Genomic DNA, 16,040 nt, shown 5'->3' with positions numbered 1-16,040 from the left:
TCCTCTGTGCACCTCTTGTGATTCCAGTTCATCGTTATTCTCCCAACTACTACCAGCTAATAAGAAAATTGCATGCACGAGAGGCAGAATATGAGCGGAGGTAGCTTGATAATGGGCTCTAAAGGCAACTGTAGTGAATTACCTGCACCGCCTGGCACTGGGTTAGAATTACTGCCACTTATAATGGGAGCAATCTGGTCAATAACAGTTTATTAGGAAACTACTCATAGAGCAATTCCATTGTGTTTCATATTATTTTACATTTTATGCGTGTACTTCTTATGCCTTATTTCACGGCTGCATATGGCATGGTAAGAACCTGCAATAACTGTACAGTGCAATATAAGACTACTTTCACACTAGCATTTTTTGCGGATCCGTCATGGATCTGCAAAAACGCTTCCGTTACAATAATACGACCAGCTGCATCCGTCATAAACGGATCCAGTTGTATTATGTCTTATATAGCCAGGATGGATCCGTCATGAACACCATTGAAAGTCAATGGGGGACGGATTTTTTTTCTATTGTGTCAGAGAAAACGGATCCGTCTCCATTGACTTACATTGTGAGTCATGACGGATCCGTCTTGCTCCGCACCACAATGCGGACAGAAAAACGCTGCTTGCAGCGTTATTCTGTCCGGAATGGGGACGCAACCAGATGGAACGGAATGCATTTTGGTGCATTTCGTTTAGTTCAGTTTTCTCCCCATTGGCAATGAATGGGGACAAAACTGAAGCGTTTTCTTCCGCTATTAAGATCCTATGACGGATCTCAATAGCGGAATTCAAAACGCTAGTGTGAAAGCAGCCTAAGTGAATGGTGTTTTAGAAACCTCCATTCAAACTGTAAGGGTACCTGCAAAAGTTTAGAATTACGCATGGTTTTTCAGCATGAATTTTCATGAGAAATAACCGCAGCATAATACAGTACCATCAAAGTGAATGAGAGTTGAGAGTTGTACATTTTTCTTTTTTTTTCGGTGTGGAAATTGAACCGCTATCACGGTCTCTCAGGTGACTGATGTCAGGAAATCAAGAAGATTGGCTGAGCGTGGATGAATCTAACAGCCTCCTTGATTTCTCTTGATTCAGTGTTGATAGGGTTAATGACCACTCCCCTTTTCTCAGCTGTTGCTCAGTGGTCATCACTTCTACCCTTTATAGTCTCACCCCACCCTTCTGACTATGCGGTTGATAGCGTCATTTGGGTTTGGCTGAGCTGGTGTGAGATCCTCTCTAGTGTTCCTGTTCTTCCATCTCTACAGAAGTTAAGTGTCGCGTTTGTTTGTATTTGTTACATTCCCTGGGGCCTGAGACAGAGACTTCCATTCGTCCATCTGGGAAGGAATGGGTTGTCTCTGGTATTATACTTATTCCACGGCCTTATAGGGAAATCAGGGTCTAGGTATCCTGCTTATGAATATTCCTACCCTCAAGGTCTATTCATATTGATAGGTAGTCAGGGCCCGGATTAGGGTTGTCTAGGAGGTGACCTGTTTCTTCCTGTCACGGCTGAGGATGGGGAAAACCCTCAGCCGTGCGATGCCAGAAGATGTTGGTCGCTGCAAGGCCAGGACAGAGATCAGGGAGCAGGTCACCTCCTATTATATCCCTAACTCTGACCCTGTCTCCTAGCCGTATAAGCCGACCCTGATGGTAGGAGGGCTCATACACCGGAAACCTAAGATTCCTACTAGCCCTCAGGGTGGCCCTGAACTAGGAGCAGGATAAGACGACCTGTTCCTCCTAGGAACGGAGGAACAGGAGTCTCACTGGGCAAGCTACAAGAAAAGGGGGACATCAACAACTTATAGCAATGGCAGGTAAATGCAACAAGTATAGCACCTACCCGCCACAGACACAAAGCCTGGAACCCATGCAAAAGCGCTGCTGTCCACAAGAACACAAACGGACACAGCACACATCACACAGGAACCCAGGACCATAAGCTGCAATAAACAAGCATACCAAAAACACACCTTCATAACATCATGTGTGACATAAACTTATGACCACAAGGGTGGCCCACACTGGCAGATAGTAAATAACCAGGAGGATGACTCCAGCAACCATGGCTGAAGTACCCCCCAGCATCAAGTCTCCAGAAAGGCTTTATAGCCCAAAGTAGCCACACCCACACTCAGACACACCCAGTGTTCACAGACAAAGAAGGGAGTTAACCCTTCCAAAACCAGACAAGGGAAGACAGCAACTTAAAGGGGAAGTGTACACACAAATAACACAAGTTGCCTGAGACAACCGCCTGCTATGACAGCGAGCAGCCTAGCAACCAGCTCCAGCTGCTCTACTGCCACATACCTTATGTTGCCAGCGGCAACCACAAGTGAGGCAACAAACTAGCGGCCCTCACCTGTGATTGAACAACCAAACCAGACCGCAGGCAACAGCATGCGGTTCAAGAGTCACAACCATAACCATAACCCCCCCTCCCCCCACACACACACACACACACTGATCGTGACAACTGTCATGTGGATTTTCAAATTCATAGCATGTCAATTGTTCTGCACAGACTTCCATGGGGTTGTTAACATATATTAAAATCTGCAGCAAAAACACATAAAAATCACACAAAACTGCAATAAATAGTGCAGATTTATGTGTGTTTTTTAAGCGGTTTGGGTGTGGATTTCATGTGGATTTTCTGCATACAAATCTGCACCGCGTGTAGGTGCCCTAAGGGGGTCAGACCTTACAGAAAAATTCTCCTTGGCCTGTAAGTGGTGTGCGTAGCTCATCAGTCTAAAATGGCGGAAGGAATGCAGTCGGACACAGGCATAACTTGAACAAGGATGTACTGGTCTCACATTGAGAAACACGCTTGATGGTTGCAGGTTTTACACAACAGACAACAGGCTTACCGCTTACAGGAATCTCATACAAGGCAGTTACAGCCTCACAAATGACGCAACGAATATGTGGTTACCGAGCCTCTCGATGAAGGCACAGCCTAAGCGGCAACAGGCGCCAAACACAGTCCCATAAAGAAGCAACAGCTTTCTCTCCCTTTATCTTGTAATGCACCCAACTTCCCTGGTGGTAGTCTCCTTAAGATGGCACCACAGTATTTCCTCCACTCGTGATATTTCTCTCCTCACCATTGCATGCACACCACACTTTCACTGTTTTTAAAGGTCATGGTATTCCTCTCCATGCGACACACAGTCTAGCACACAGTACTGCTCACACTATAGCCACAGCATGGATGCCTCTGTTAATGGCAATAATGGTGGCAGGCTGGCTTGTCTGCGTGTGTATGACCTGGCTTCTTTGCAGGCTTTGGCTGCTATCAGGATACAGGGGCTGAAGGGCCCTTTAGAAGCGCCGAGAATCTGCCAGATAATCGCTAACAAGCGTTCGCAGAGAAAGGTGCCGCTGGTTACCCGAAGAACAAGCAAAATGCCAGATCGTCGGGTAATCACATCATTCATGCGGACACAAAAATAGTTGTCTGCTGGCAGAAGATGGTGCTGTGTAAACACGATCTGCTGTCAGCAAACAATGAGTCTGTATGGGGATGAGCTATGGCATTAGCGATCATAGCTCCCCATACTGTGGAGGAGATCGCTGCATGTAAATGGAGCGGTCTCCTCCGCTGACAAGCAGGCGCTTGCTGAGAAGAAACACTTCCTTCCCAACAATCGCCTGCTGTATCGTCCTAAAGGGACCTTTAGTGACTTTTCACTACCCCTATGCTCTGGCCTCTACTCCTCTGTAGTGCTCAGCTGTGTCTTTGCCTTATCTAGGGACTGAGGTGGTGAACTTGAATGGATAGTGCAACTCACCTCCACTGCTAGCTGACTACATGCAGGAATCTGCAGCATCTTCCAGTTCACTCTCTGTGCTCTTTCGCTGTCTGTCGCTGCTTGTCCTGCATCTCCCTGTACTATTACTTATCTATTCTTTGACCATGCTAGCTAGTGTGGCAACACTAGCAACAGGGGCGTATCTACAGGGGAAGCAAGAGAAGTTGTTGCTTTGGGGCCCGAACACAGAAGGGGCCCACCCAGGAAGAAGACTAAAAGATTTTATTGTCAGGGCCCCCTCTACAGTATTATAAAATGACATATACAGAGACACTGCAGTAAGTGTACAGAGCGGCTGCTGGGCCTCGCCTGAGAGACCGATCTTGACTAGCCACAGGAGTGGGGGTTGCACAGGAGAAGGGGGTTGCGAAGAAGTTGCTGGGGGGCCCCATTCAAAAATTTTGCTGTGGGGCCAGTCGTTAAGCCACTGTGTAGCAAAGTGCCCGTCACGCTGACCTGTGACTCGGCCCAGCTTCTGCTTCATTACCAGGCAGTTAACTCTTCACTGTCACCAATGTATCGTAGTATATACTGCACTGTACTGTACGTATAAACAGTGCCAGATACAACATATTCAATGCAGATAATCTGTAATTCCTCTCAACACCCTTCCCAAGCTGTATGCCGTCACAGACTGCCTATGAAATTATCAACATGCATTCCCGCCTTGGCCTCAATACATACATGCGATCTCACCCACCACAATAGTGCACATCATGGCTACCCCACTGGCGCCTCAGAGTGGCATACATAAGGCACATAATGTGGCACATGAAACATGGTGTATAACAGGCAAATTTAAAGGGGTTATCCCTTGAATAAGTAGTTATCACCTATCCACAGGAGGTGATACTTATCGGTTCATGGGGGTCCCCAGTTCCCTCTCTGAATGGGGCAGTAGTGCGCATGTTGGTCCATAAGCTCCAGTCACTTGTATGGGACTGAAGTAGACCGTGCCCCATCAGTCCCATAGAAGTGACTGGCGCGGTGGACTCCATTAAGATGGGACCCCCATCCTCGGGATCATCAGGAGTCCCATTTGGTTAGATTCCATGTCATTCACTTGAATCTGTCACCGATTTTAGCAACTGCATTATGGAGTGTCAGACTGGGGTGCCTAGGGCCCACCAGTAAAATTTATTTTGGGGTCCCACCGAACGGATGCATTCAAATATTACCTGCTCACACAAGATGCTACCAGATGATTGAATATGGGGGTCCCTGCAGCAGCTTTGAGAAGGTAGGTCCTGGGAGAAGAGGACACTGGTATCTTTCCTTTATACCTAGAAGTCATCTCCGCTCTGATCGAGTCTATAATAATAAACTGGGGAGTTTCTTTAATAATCTATCAGTTTTTTTAATATGAACACAGGCTGGTGGAGGAGATGTACATTGAATATATGCATGTAGTGCAGTAAGTCTACTGTGTTATGTGCCACTTGTGCAGGGGGTGGGAGACTAGGGGCCCACCTTGCTCAGGGGCCCATCGGGAGATTCACCTGTACCCCTGTGGGCCAGTCCGAGCCTAGTATTAGGCCTCATGCACATGACCGTTGTGTGTTTTGCTGTCCGCAAAACACGAATGGAGTCCGTGTGCGTTCCGCAATTTTCAGAACGGCACGGACAGCCAATGATATAACTGCCTATTCTTGTCTGCAAAATGCGGGCAAGAATAGGACAGGTTATATTTTTTTTGCGGACCACGGAACGGAGCAACGGATGCGGACAGCACATGGAGTGCTGTCCGATATCTGTGACGGCCCCATTGAAGTGAATGGGTCTGCATCCGAGCCGCCAAAACTGCGGCCGTGTGCATGAGGCCTAATGGATGTTTTAAGATTATGGTTATGCAGTACACAGCTCGGAGGATAACGTTTCCCATAGGGAAGCTGCAGTCCAACCCTGTCTGGGAATCAATCCTGTGTAAATAATAAAGAGCATAGTGTGTGAGCATGTTCTTTCGCACATTATTTTTTTTTGTGTTATTTTTGTGTGCAGTTTTCCTACCCATTGTCTACATGTCAAAACCGAAAAAGGCCTTTGTTAACAATGCATTTTGTCTAAACAGGTATAGCACTTTAAGAAGAGTCCCCTTTATATAAAGTTACAACATATAAGTAAGTGCGACAACCTTTTACTGTTTTGGGGTTTATGGTATATTCTAGATATGCATAATGTATAGGCCACAAGTTCAATCATAAAGGGAAGAAAAAAATCCAGACTTAGATAGACACTGCAGCCCACTGGTCATAAGTGGTACTGCAGATAAAATTGATTGCACACACATAATAGATTAGACAGACTAAATAAATTGTTCCCCAACCTGTGGCTCTCCAGCTGTCGCAAAACTGCAACTCCCATCATGCCCTAACAGCAGTTACCAAGGCATGATGGGTGTTGTATTTTTGCATCAGCTGGAGAACCACTGGATTAAAGCCCCTGACTGTCTGTTCCTCCCATTATACCATATTCACTGCAATGTCATTAGTTATTCCTCTGGTCAGGAAGTTTTGATATGGACTAAGCTGGAATTTATGTCAGTAAGATCATAGAAAGGACAGGAAGTCACTCCCACATTATGTCATTTTTGAATGGCCACGATGAGGGTGGTAGTACAGTATGGCATTGTATGTTACTGATTCACAAGGGTTATCTGTAGGAAACAGGAGGACAATCCAGCTCAGAAGTGACTTTATCTATAGTCCTTGTGTTGCAATTTGACTCGTTTAAGGTTTTTTCATTGACCAGTAAAGGCCTCTTTGTATGGGCCGATGAACGGGGCAGTTTTTGGGAAGGAGAGTACCTAGGAACACTCATTCCCGATAACTGCCCTGTGTAATGGTGAAGTCAATCACCCGATGATCGAGCAAATGCTTCTTCATTAGGTGATTGTAAATTTCGGCCAACACCAGTTGTAAGCAGGAATCTGCTGCCCAGAAACAATGAATCTGTATAAGGACGAGCCATTTCTTGTCCCCATACAGAGGAGATGATTGCTTCATGTAAATGCAGATCTTACCTTCTCTGACAAGCAGATAATTATCAGGAATAAACAGTTCATTCTCAAAAATTGCCTGCACAGTCAGCCCTTGTAAATCGGCCTTAAAGGGGTTGTCCGGGCTTTTTAATATTGATTAACTATCCTCAGGATAGGTCATCAATATCAGATCGGCAGGTGTCCGACACCCGGCACATCAACTGGACGGTGAGACGGCGTGCGCAGTGCATGCGTGCCGTCTCCCTTCTCTCTTCCTGTCTGCTACTGTATGTCTATGGGACAGCAGCAGCGGGCAGGAGGAGAGGAGGGGGGTGGCACGTGCGCACTGCGTCTCTACGTACAGCTGATCGGCGGGGGTGCCAGGTATCGGACCCCCGCCGATCTGATATTGATGACCTATCCTGAGGGTAGGTCATCAATATTAAAAAGCCTGGAGAACCCCTTTAATATTCCTTCTATCTGACATTTGATAATCAAGAAAATTGGATAATTCAGCACTTGATCCCCAGCACTATTTGGAGGAATAGAAACAGAAACCTGAGCTGTGATAATTAATTAGGATTTTTCTCTTATTTTAGCATTTTTATTTCTGGCTTTCTTCTTCTAGATTATCTACTTTTTTATGACTTAAATTTAATAATCCAGAATATTTGACAATCTGGAACCTATAAAGTACCATTGCTGCCAGATAAAATTCAGTTTACTGTACATTGCTTCAAATATAAAGAGCAATATGGAATTACTACATTAAAACACTAGTGACTATTAGTAAAAACCTCATTCTCAACATATGGGAGATCACTTTGTCCATTGAGAGAGGGATATTGTACAGGTAAGTGCACATTTGCAACCAATTTTCCATTGTTTCAATGCATCTAAAACAAAAAATGAACTTTCTCCTATGTAGAGCTACAGTCAGGTTCATAAATATTGGGACATCGACACAAATCTAATATTTTTGGCTCTATACACCACCACAATGGATTTTAAATGAAACGAACAAGATGGGCTTTAACTGCAGACTGTCAGCTTTAATTTGAGGGTATTTACATCCAAATCAGGTGAACGGTGTAGGAATTACAACAGTTTGCATATGTGCCTCCCACTTGTTAAGGGACCAAAAGAAATGGACAGAATAATAATCATAAATCAAACTTTCACTTTTTAATACTTGGTTGCAAATCCTTTGCAGTCAATTACAGCCTGAAGTCTGGACCACATAGACATCACCAGATGCTGGGTTTCATCCCTGGTGATGCTCTGCCAGGCCTCTACTGCAACTGTCTTCAGTTCCTGCTTGTTCTTGGGGCATATTTTCCCTTCAGTTTTGTCTTCAGCAAGTGAAATACATGCTCAATCGGATTCAGGTCGGGTGATTGACTTGGCCATTGCATAACATTCCACTTCTTTCCCTTAAAAAACTCTTTGGTTGCTTTTGCAGTATGCTTTGGGTCATTGTCCATCTGCACTGTGAAGCGCCGTCCAATGAGTTCTGAAGCATTTGGCTGAATATGAGCAGATAATATTGCCCGAAACACTTCAGAATTCATTCTGCTGCTTTTGTCAGCAGTCACATCATCAATAAATACAAGAGAACCAGTTCCATTGGCAGCCATACATGCCCACGCCATGACACTACCACCACCATGCTTCACTGATGAGGTGGTATGCTTAGGATCATGAGCAGTTCCTTTCCTTCTCCATACTCTTCTCTTCCCATCACTTTGGTACAAGTTGATCTTCGTCTCATCTGTCCATAGGATGTTGTTCCAGAACTGTGAAGGCTTTTTTAGATGTCGTTTGGCAAACTCTAATCTGGCCTTCCTGTTTTTGAGGCTCACCAATGGTTTACATCTTGTGGTGAACCCTCTGTATTCACTCTGGTGAAGTCTTCTCTTGATTCTTGACTTTGACACACATACACATACACCTACCTCCTGGAGAGTGTTCTTGATCTGGCCAACTGTTGTGAAGGGTATTTTCTTCACCAGGGAAAGAATTCTTTGGTCATCCACCACAGATGTTTTCTGTGGTCTTCTGGGTCTTTTGGTGTTGCTGAGCTCACCGATGCGTTCCTCCTTTTTAAGAATATTCCAAACAGTTGTTTTGGCCATGCCTAATGTTTTTGCTATCTCTCTGATGTTTTTTTTTTTTTTTTTCAGCCTAATGATGGCTTGCTTCACTGATAGTGACAGCTCTTTGGATCTCATCTTGAGAGTTGAGAGCAACAGATTCCAAATGCAAATGGCACACTTGAAATGAACTCTGGACCTTTTAGCTGGATCTCCACCAGTCCCCATTATAGTGAATAGGGCCGGCGGGTGTCAGGTAGCGTCCGGCAGTGCCGGATCCAGACATTTCAGACAGGCTGCTCCCTGCCCGAGATGGTAAGCTAGTGTGAAACTAGCCTTACCCTCCAAAGTAACTAAAGTAAGCACCTTTGGCTGAAGTTCATTCTCTAGAAAAGTCATTTCCAGTGGTTTGTCATGCAAGCCACATGCAGTATGAATATAAATATCAAAATCTTTAATGCAATCCCACTGGTTATAAATTGTTAATAAGTGAAAACCAAACAGATAGGGATAATGCGCTGGTGCAAAGTCCACTTCAAAAGTGCTGACCATAGTGCCACGTACCAGTTTTATAACTTAAGACGGGATTCACATTTGTGCCAGTTGTTTTATGCCCAAGTTAGACACAACTAATAAAAGTTGTACACTTCTTTGTCCCCTTTGTGGCAGAGGAAAATGTCCAGTGTCATAACTATGGGATCAGTTTTGTCATCAGTTTCCCCTTTGGCGCTGTTGTACTGCTCCAGAGGGAATCATAATGGGAGAACCAGATGTAAATAAAAGGAGGCCTTGGCATGGTGTCAGCTGCCAGTTCTGTGGTTCAGTAATTCTACATTTATATTAATCAGCAGAAGAGGGTCAGTTCTTGCCGTTGAAACTTACATTTTAATAACTGCACATAAAAAAAGAAAAAGATAATAAAGATCTGTAAATTAACTTCCTGTACTCAACCTCACAAGTTCCACAGAGGAAAGTACATGAAAAAGTCACAAGTAACAGTCCTGTCACAGAAACGGGCATCCAACCATAGGGGGTATGTGTCGCGGTCAGGATCCCTATAGCCATGTTTTGCTATATACGAAGCTCATGGGGGAAGATGTCCCCTCATAAACTTTGTATATAGCGAAACATGGCATGTCGTGACACATTGATAGGGTCATTATAAAACGTTTTGTTTAGGGTCAGGTTCTGGACCGGGTCACCCTTACCAGGGCGGGTGCTGTGTGGATAGGTTACAGAGACAGAGCAGCCGCTTGACAAGGCATATTAGTGATATTGTAGGACATGCCTTGTAAACCACTTTTTTTGCCCGCTCCTGAACTCCAGCAACATCCAGACCACGCTACGGGGCTCCCAACTATGACACAGGAGGTGATAAGACCACATTGGTTTACTACTCTATAACCGCCTATGGTTGGATCCCGTCACGTAACTGTTTCTGTGACCATACTATTAGGCCTCCTGCACACGACCGTTGTGTGCACCCGTGGCCGTTGTGCCGTTTTCCGTTTTTTTTCGCGGACCCATTGACTTTCAATGGGTCCGTGGAAAAAACGGAAAATGCACCGTTTTGCAGCCGCATCCGTGATCCGTGTTTCATGGCCGTGAAAAAAATATGACCTGTCCTATTTTTTTCACGGCCAACGGTTCACGGACCCATTCAAGTCAATGGGTCCGTGAAAGAACACGGATGCACACAAGATTGGCATCCGTGTCCGTGATCCGTGGCCGTAGGTTAGTTTTTATACAGACGGATCCGAAGATCCGTCTGCATAAAGCTTTTTCAAAGCTGAGTTTTCACTTCGTGAAAACTCAGAACCGACAGTATATTCTAACACAGAAACGTTCCCATGGTGATGGGGACGCTTCTAGTTAGAATACACTACAAACTGTGTACAAGACTGCCCCCTGCTGCCTGGCAGCACCCGATCTCTTACAGGGGGCCGTGATCAGCACAATTAACCCCTTCAGGTGCGGCACCTGAAAGGGTTAATTGTACTATCATATCCCCCTGTAAGAGATCAGGGCTGCCAGGCAGCAGGGGGCAGACCCCCCCCCTTCCCCAGTTTGAATATCATTGATGGCCAGTGCGGCCCCCCCCCCCCCCCCTCTATTGTAATTATTCCTTGGTGGCACAGTGTGCGCCCCCCCCTCCCTCCCTCTATTGTAATAATTCGTTGGTGGCACAGTGTGCGCCCCCCATCGGCCCCCCTCCCTCTATAGCATTAACAACATTGGTGGCCAGTGTGCGGCCTCCCATCTCCCCCCCCCCCCATCATCATTGGTGGCAGCGGAGTTCCGATCGGAGTCCCAGTTTAATCGCTGGGGCTCCGATCGGTAACCATGGCAACCAGGACGCTACTACAGTCCTGGTTGCCATGGTTACATAGCAATAGTACAATAGTAGAAGATTCATACTTACCGGCTGCTGCGATGTTCGTGTCCGGCCGGGAGCTCCACCTACTGGTAAGTGACAGCCTCAGGTCTGTGCGGCGCATTGCTAAATGAACTGTCACTTACCAGTAGGAGGAGCTCCCGGCCGGACACGAACATCGCAGATCCCAGGTAAGTATGAATCTTTTACTATTGTACTATTGCTAGTAACCCGCTGCCACCAATGATCGGGGGGGGGGATATGGGAGGCCGCACACTGGCCACCAATGTTGTTAATGCTATAGAGGGAGGGGGGGGGGGGGATGGGGGGCGCACACTGTGCCACCAACGATTTATTACAATAGAGGGGGGGGGGGGGGGGGGGGGGGGCGCACACTGTGCCACCAACGATTTATTACAATAGAGGGAGGAAGGGGGGGGGCGGGGGGGCGCACACTGTGCCACCAACGATTTATTACAATAGAGGGAGGAAGGGGGCGGGGGGGCGCACACTGTGCCACCAACGATTTATTACAATAGAGGGAGGAAGGGGGGGGGGCGCACACTGTGCCACCAACGATTTATTACAATAGAGGGAGGAAGGGGGGGGGGGGAGGGGCCGCACAGGCCACCAATGATATTCAAACTGGGGAGGGGGGGGGGGGGGGGTCTGCCCCCTGCTGCCTGGCAGCCCTGATCTCTTGCAGGGGGATATGATAGCACAATTAACCCCTTCAGGTGCGGCACCTGAAGGGTTAATTGTGCTGATCACAGCCCCCTGTAAGAGATCGGATGCTGCTAGGCAGCAGGGGGCAGTCATGTACACAGTTTGTAGTATATTCTAACTAGAAGCGTCCCCATCACCATGGGAACGCCTCTGTGTTAGAATATACTGTCGGAAATGAGGTTTCACGATCTAACTCATATCCGACAGTATATTCTAACATAGAGGCGTTCCCATGGTGATGGGGACGCTTCAAGTTAAAATATACCATCGGATTGTAGAAAACTCCGATCCGATGGTATGGGACTCCAGACTTTACATTGAAAGTCAATGGGGACGGATCCGTTTGAAATGGCACCATATTGTGTCAACGTCAAACGGATCCGTCCCCATTGACTTGCATTGTAATTCAGGACTGATCCGTTTGGCTCCGCACGGCCAGGCGGACACCAAAACGACTTTTTTTTCATGTCCGTGGATCCTCCAAAAATCAAGGATGACCCACGGACGAAAAAACGGTCACGGATCACGGAAAAACGGGACCCGTTTTTGCGGACCGCAAAAAAATACGTTCGTGTGCAGGAGGCCTTACACTGCTGCTTGGGACTTTTTGATGTATTTTTCTCAGTGGAACTTGTGTGGTTGAGTACAGGAGATTCATTTGCTAAATTTCATTATCTTGTTTTTGTTTTTTTACTGCAATTATTAAAAGTTACCCCTAATTTGGAGGAAAAAGCAGCCGAGAATAAGTATTGTAACGCTCCAGAAGAGTAAAGAGGGGGGCGGACTATCTTTACCAAATCCATGGTTCTATTTCATAGCTGCCCAGCTGCAACATTTTAAATGGTGGCTCTAGACTGACGAGCTGGACTCTTCGGCGGCTATTATTTCATCTATAACAAAACAAAAAGCTCCGATTGCCACGGTGGAATTAGGTCCCCCCACGCTCGACCACACTCCCTACTCTGTCCCTAGTGACCAAAGCATGGTCTAAATTTAAATGCATAATTGGTATCAGCGGTTTTTGTGATGCTATTCCTTTATGACGTAAAAGTACCTGAGATTTTCCGTCTGGAGGGTTTTTCTCCATGGGAAAGGAGGGGTCTATTGTTCATGGGACAACTTCAATCAGATGGAGTCTTCAAATCCTTTACGCAGTTGCAGGAGGAGTTTAGCTTAGGCTACTTTCACACTTGCGTTGTTCTTTTCCGGCATAGAGTTCCGTCACAGGGGCTCTATACCGGAAAAGAACTGATCAGGTATGTCCCCATGCATTCTGAATGGAGAGTAATCCGTTCAGTTTGCATCAGGATGTCTTCAGTTCAGTCGTTTTGACTGATCAGGCAAAAGAGAAAACCGTAGCATGCTACGGTTTTATCTCCGGCTAAAAAAACTGAAGACTTGCCTGAATGCCGGATCAGGCATTTTTCCCCATAGGAATGTATTAGTGCCGGATCCGGCATTCAGAATACCGGAATGACGGATCCGTCCTTCCGGTATGCGCATGCACAGACTGAAAAAAAAGGTGAAAAAATAAATGCCGGATCCGTTTTTGCCGGATGACACCGGAAAGACGGATCCGGCATTTCAATGCATTTTTTCGACTGATCAGGCATTTTTAAGACTGATCAGGATCCTGATCAGTCTTACTAATGCCATCAGTTAGCATACATTTTGCCTGATCCGGCAGGCAGTTCCGGCGACGGAACTGCTTGCCGGATCTCTCTGCCGCAAGTGTGAAAGTAGCCTTACCCAACAAATTTTTCTACCAGTATTTGCAATTGAGACATGCGTTTCAGACGCAATTTCCCAAGGGTGTACGGATTACTGATTCTTCCCTTGTGGCCAAACAGCTATAAAAAAGGTTCCTCCACTTAAGGGCCTTATATCCTTGCTATATAGACATATTATTGATATTTCCTCCTCCATTACTACCATTAAGGCAAAGGTCCAATGGGAAAAGGATCTTGGAGCATAGTCCCAGGAACAATGGACAGATATTCTGGCCCTTACTTCTTCTCTGACGGTTAGTGAATCCCAGCGACTATCACAACTCTACCTTATACATCGAGTATATAGAACCCCACAATTTATTTTCAGAATTGGTGTGCGCGCAGATTCAAAGTGTTCTAGATGTGGGGAAGAAGGTGCATTGCTCCATATGATCTGGAACTACTCACGATTGCGATCCTATTGGGAGGATGTCAGAAGTATTATAGTGACGGCAACTCAGATACGTCTACCCGATGACCCTAGAGTCTGTATACTGGGATACTGGACTCTCCGGGACTGGGGGACAGGAACTCCCTATGTATTCATAGACTCCTGTTCCAGGCTAGGGTACTAATAGCTAAACACTAGATACGAGAGGCCCCTTCCACAAAACAAGAGTTTGTGAATAGGATGAATGTAATTCTGAGATTAGAAAAGGGAGTAAATGCTAAACGAAAATGTCCAAATAAGTTCCTATCTTTATGGCACAGCTAGCTTCACAGGCGTTAGTTCAAGACTGTATACGGGGACAAATGTCTTTTACACTCCCTCTCCAGGGGAACCACATAGTTATAGTACAAACCGGATTCCCAAAAAGTTGGGACACTATACAAATCGTGAATAAAAACTGAATGCAATGATGTGGAGGTGCCAACTTCTAATATTTTATTCAGAATAGAACATAAATCATGGAACAAAAGTTTAAACTGAGAAAATGTACCATTTTAAGGGAAAAATATGTTGAATCAGAATTTCATGGTGTCAACAAATCCCCAAAAAGTTGGGACAAGGCCATTTTCACCACTGTGTGGCATCTCCCCTTCTTCTTACAACACTCAACGTCTGGGGACTGAGGAGACCAGTTTCTCAAGTTTAGAAATAGGAATGCTCTCCCATTCTTGTCTAATACAGGCCTCTAACTGTTCAATCGTCTTGGGCCTTCTTTGTTGCACCTTCCTCTTTATGATGCGCCAAATGTTCTCTATAGGTGAAAGATCTGGACTGCAGACTGTCCATTTCAGTACCCGGATCCTTCTCCTACGCAGCCATGATGTGATTGATGCAGAATGTGGTCTGGCATTATCTTGTTGAAAAATGCAGGGTCTTCCCTGAAAGAGATGACGTCTGGATGGGAGCATATGTTGTTCTAGAACCTGAATATATTTTTCTGCATTGATGGTGCCTTTCCAGACATGCGAGCTGCCCATGCCACACGCACTCATGCAACCCCATACCATCAGAGATGCAGGCTTCTGAACTGAGCGTTGATAACAACTTGGGTTGTCCTTGTCCTCTTTGGTCCGGATGACATGGCGTCCCAGATTTCCAAAAAGAACTTCGAATCGTGACTCGTCTGACCACAGAACAGTCTTCCATTTTGCCACACTCCATTTTAAATGATCTCTGGCCCAGTGAAAACGCCTGAGCTTGTGGATCTTGCTTAGAAATGGCTTCTTCTTTGCACTGTAGAGTTTCAGCTGGCAACGGCGGATGGCACGGTGGATTGTGTTCACTGACAATGGTTTCTGGAAGTATTCCTGAGCCCATTCTGTGATTTCCTTTACAGTAGCATTCCTGTTTGTGGTGCAGTGCCGTTTAAGGGCCCGGAGATCACGGGCATCCAGTATGGTTTTACGCACAGAGATTGTTCCAGATTCTCTGAATCTTCGGATGATGTTATGCACAGTTGATGATGATAGAGGCAAAGTCTTTGCAATTTTTCGCTGGGTAACACCTTTCTGATATTGCTCCACTATCTTTCTGCGCAACATTGTGGGAATTGGTGATCCTCTACCCATCTTGGCTTCTGAGAGACACTGCCACTCTGAGAAGCTCTTTTTATACCCAATCATGTTGCCAATTGACCTAATTAGTGTTAATTGGTCTTCCAGCTCTTCGTTATGCTCAAATTTACTTTTTCCAGCCTCTTATTGCTACTTGTCCCAACTTTTTTGGGATTTGTTGACACCGTGAAAATTGGAATCAACGTATTTTTCCTTTAAAATGATACATTTACTCGGATTAAACGTTTGATCTCTCATCTACGTT

The 16,040-nt window shown here is 45.8% G+C and overlaps 1 long non-coding RNA gene across 1 annotated transcript in view; it reads right to left on the bottom strand.

The window, feature by feature from the left end:
• LOC121003285 overlaps positions 1–16,040 on the bottom strand; it is a 31,488-nt gene that overhangs the window by 4,689 nt on the left and 10,759 nt on the right. Inside the window, exon 3 of the long non-coding RNA XR_005779453.1 lies at positions 8,607–8,614. This is a non-coding gene — a long non-coding RNA (uncharacterized LOC121003285). The remainder of the gene's footprint in view (positions 1–8,606; positions 8,615–16,040) is intronic.

The sequence above is a fragment of the Bufo bufo genome, chromosome 6, assembly GCF_905171765.1.
Source record: "Bufo bufo chromosome 6, aBufBuf1.1, whole genome shotgun sequence".
Lineage (NCBI taxonomy): Eukaryota > Metazoa > Chordata > Amphibia > Anura > Bufonidae > Bufo > Bufo bufo.
Note: the sequence above shows the minus strand (reverse complement) of the source record. Positions and strands in the feature narration are given on the sequence as shown.